This window comes from Procambarus clarkii, unplaced genomic scaffold (genome assembly GCF_040958095.1).
Source record: "Procambarus clarkii isolate CNS0578487 unplaced genomic scaffold, FALCON_Pclarkii_2.0 HiC_scaffold_131, whole genome shotgun sequence".
In the NCBI taxonomy this organism is placed as follows: domain Eukaryota; kingdom Metazoa; phylum Arthropoda; class Malacostraca; order Decapoda; family Cambaridae; genus Procambarus; species Procambarus clarkii.
In genome coordinates, this window is record NW_027189164.1 from 674,470 (window position 1) to 678,631 (window position 4,162).

At 44.3% G+C, this 4,162-nt stretch overlaps 1 non-coding gene across 1 annotated transcript; it reads left to right on the forward strand.

The window, feature by feature from the left end:
- Positions 1-712: 712 nt before the first annotated feature.
- LOC138360935 (5S ribosomal RNA) lies at positions 713-831 on the forward strand. The gene has a single exon (XR_011226711.1). It is a non-coding gene; the product is annotated as a 5S ribosomal RNA (ribosomal RNA).
- Positions 832-4,162: the final 3,331 nt, after the last annotated feature.

The following is a 4,162-nucleotide window of genomic DNA, read 5'->3' on the forward strand; positions in this document are numbered from 1 at the left end:
ACGTACTTCTTGATTGCTTGTAGAGACGAGCCCTTACGGTCTTTGAGTGCTGCGACCGCGGCTAGAACCATTTGACTAGTTTTCGGGTGAGCAACCTGGACGCGAGGTTTCCTGGTGGTGGCCACCACAGCAGCAGCAGCCGCAGCCTTCTTGGTAGGCTTTGCTTCTACCATGATGATGATGAGATAACCAAGGTGATGAGAGACGCTCAGACAGTCACGGGGGAATGATGCTGCCGCCGCTTGAGCCGAACCTATTTATGTGCCGGCACGGTACAGAAGCTGCAACCTGGCAACTCGTCCACCAATCACGACGGTTGGTTTTACGGCTCCGAAACCTGGATCCCATATCTTCTCTAAAATAGAAGCATTTGTTCATGTTCTTTGTAAAAGTATCATAAAGCAGGACAGATGAGACAAATATCATAAAAACTGAAGAGCAGATGAGCACACACATGTTTGTATTACAAAAGAAAATCCACAAATTCATTAGAAATTGGCAGGGCAGGCTGAGGAAGTAGGTAGATGTAAAATGTCTGTAAATGGCGAAAGAACATAAACCCAAGACTGAATAAACGATGTTAAATATCCATGCCAAGGAGACAAAAATATGTTAGGATACAATTACCATTAAGACACCACAAGCAGGTCCGTATCCTGCCGCGATGACTTAAAAGAGTTGGTTATTAGCCACAATGTGTAGGCAGTCTCATGCCAACGGCCATACCACGTTGAGAACACCGCTTCTCGTCCGATCAGCGAAGTTAAGCAACGTTGGGTTTGGTTAGTACTTGGATGGGTGACCGCCTGGGAACACCAAATGCTGTTGGCAATAATGTTTTTTGTTTTGTTTTGTTTTGTTTCGTTTGTTTTTGTTTGAATGGCTGGCTCCACGGGAAATTCACGGAGTTGTGTGGAATAAGGCCTGGTAAAATGAATTAATATGTATGTCATGTTTAAAACAAACTCGCTTAATATAGATATTGTGTGAGGCTTTATACAAAAACAAACAACCAAAACAAAACATGTTGTATATATATATAGCTTAATCCGGGTTTGAACTCGCAACTCCAAGAATACGCATCACTTATATACACTTTACCACTGGACCACTGCTGCAGGACACAAGCTTGATGCTGAGGTATCAATTTAATGACGTAAATGCCATTTCCACAAATAAATGATAATTAAAAAGTATTTGTATGTACAAATCTTTTCTGTTTAAAAGGCTACAATATCAGTTACTGATATAATTTGTGTTAATGTTTCTATACCCACAAGAAGGCATATTTTTGCTTATATGTAAAGGGTACGGAGAACGAATCCACAGACCATCATTCCCCTCCCCTTCCCTCCCCCCCCCCCCCCCAACTCCCACCTACTACCACCACCACCACCACCACCAATCACCACCAATCACCACCAATCACCACCAATCACCACCAATCACCACCACCACATCTAACCGAAAACCCCCTAACACATCAACCCTCCCCCCAATCAACAGGCGAAATAATAACCCTCAAATGCCTGCCTGCCTGCCTGCCTGCAAGCCAATACTAACGGTCTTCTCAGAAAGAAAATCTCTTTGTATCTGTATTACTTGATGAAATGTATGATTCTAATAATGAAAATAAATTTTGATGTCGGTTGTATGAGCATAATGACCAATATGCACATGATATGAATGAATTAAATAGTGTAGTTTTAAGTAATTAGGTTGTAGACACATTAAGCGGATATGATATTTGACGCGTCCAGAACTGGTGATTTTTGGTTTAGTTTTAAATGCACCACCACCACCACCACCACCATTGCTTCCCCAGAGCCTAATTAAGGACCGGTAAAAGGAGTCAATATGTATGTCATCTATAAAACCAAAGAATGAATAAAAAAACACACACACAAACCTACATAATAGTATTAGGAAGATTGTATGGCAAAAAAAAAAAAGTATTATTCCCATTGGGTCGTTTGAACTCGCGACTTCCAAAATACCAGCCACACACCTTACCACCCAGCCACCATAGAGTTGGTATAATTGTGCAACTTTAGTTATAAAAGTAAAGTTCTTATTGTCTCAAATCTTATTGTCTGTTCTATGAAAAGGCATGATGTAAATTATGTATTTTTTGAATGATTGAATTGTAGGCACATTAAGCGGATTCGATATTTGATATATCCAGAAAAGGTGATTTCTGTTCAGTTTTAAAATGCATCACCGTTAACGCTAAAGGACTGGTAAAACGACTCGATGTTTGTCATTTTTAAAATAAACACTAAAACTAGGCCCTTAACATATATAATGTTTGAATATAAATTGAATGCATATAAATACAAAGTGGGAGTGGGCTGGCTGGCTGGCTGGCTGGCTGGCTGGCTGGCTGGCTGCTGCCTGCCTGCCTGCCTGCCTGCCTGCCTGCCTGCCTGCCTGCTGGCTGGCTGGCTGGCTGGCTGGCTGGCTGGCTGGCTGGCTGGCTGGCTGGCTGGCTGGCTGGCTGGCTGGCTGCCTGCCTGCCGCCCGCCCGCCCGCCCGCGCCGCCCGCCCGCCTGCCCGCCTGCTTGCCTTGCCTTGCCTTGCCTTGCCTTGCCTGTCCTGTCCTGTTATTGCCTTGCCTTGCCTTGCCTTGCCTTGCCTTGCCTTGCCTTGCCCTGCCCTGCCCTGCCTTGGCTGCAGCTGGCTGGCTGGCCGTAAATCAACTCTTAACAACACCATACCACACCACACCATCACTCATCACCCATCACCCACCACCGGCCCCAGTCTCCCAGCCTCTCTTATATACCCGAGCAGGCCCTTTAAATTATTTGAATTGTTGCACTTCGGCCAATGGCAGGCACGATCGCTGCTGCTCAAACATATTCTGGTTCACAAGTATTATAAATATTATATTATATTATATTATATATATAATATATATATATATATATATATATATTATATATATATATATATATTATATATATATATATATATATATATATATATTCATGAAACACATTAAAACCTTGATCATTTATTCATTCATTACGTCTAGTGAAGAATTGCTTTTGTTCATTTGTATGATTAAAAATTAATATAATATGAATTCCTCGCTTAAAGTAAAATATAAAATATATATTGGATTTATATGATTGGTTAATATTCCAAGTGATGCTGAATATCCCCTATAATTTTGTTTTGTTTGTTTGTTATGTACACATTCCAAATGAAATCAATATAAATGTTATTATTAATGTTTGAAAGTTGATTGTCTACTTGAATCTCTCTATTAAAGTGTGTGTGGCTCCGGATGGAGCCTGGTTATGGTATTTGTCGTGGTGGGTGGCAGAAGTGCTTACTTCTTCTCTGTCTTCTTTGGCAAAAGAACTGCCTGAATGTTTGGAAGAACACCTCCCTGTGCAATGGTTACGCCAGACAGAAGTTTGTTGAGTTCTTCGTCGTTGCGGATGGCCAACTGCAAGTGACGTGGGATGATACGGGTCTTCTTGTTGTCACGTGCGGCATTACCGGCGAGCTCCAGAACTTCGGCAGCGAGGTATTCCATGACGGCTGCCAGGTAGACAGGAGCGCCAGCACCGACGCGTTCGGCGTAGTTGCCCTTACGCAGCAGACGGTGAATTCTGCCCACGGGGAACTGAAGTCCGGCCCTGCTGGAGCGAGACTTTGACTTGCCCTTCACTTTGCCTCCCTTGCCGCGTCCTGACATTGCTGCTGCTGTTGTGGGTTTGTGGTGTTTTATGCCGCCCCGCAGATCGAGCTTCGTGTTATATACCCCGCTCAGGATCAAGGGAGCCCGCCACTGACCAATCAGCGCGCTCCGCCACGCGACCCGCTCTGAGCTGAGTCGCGAGCGGGATATAAAAGGAAAGCTCGCCTCGCGCAAAAGTTCATTATTGTATCGCAACGCCAGCCAGCACGAGCATCATCATGCCACCCAAGGCATCTGGAAAGGCTGCCAAGAAGGCCGGAAAGGCCCAGAAGGCCATTGCCAAGGGCGATAAGAAAAAGAAGCGCAGGAGGAAGGAGAGCTACAGCATCTACATCTACAAAGTGCTGAAGCAGGTCCACCCCGACACTGGTATCTCTTCCAAAGCCATGTCGATCATGAACTCGTTCGTGAACGACATCTTCGAGCGCATCGCCGCCGAGGCTTCTCGCC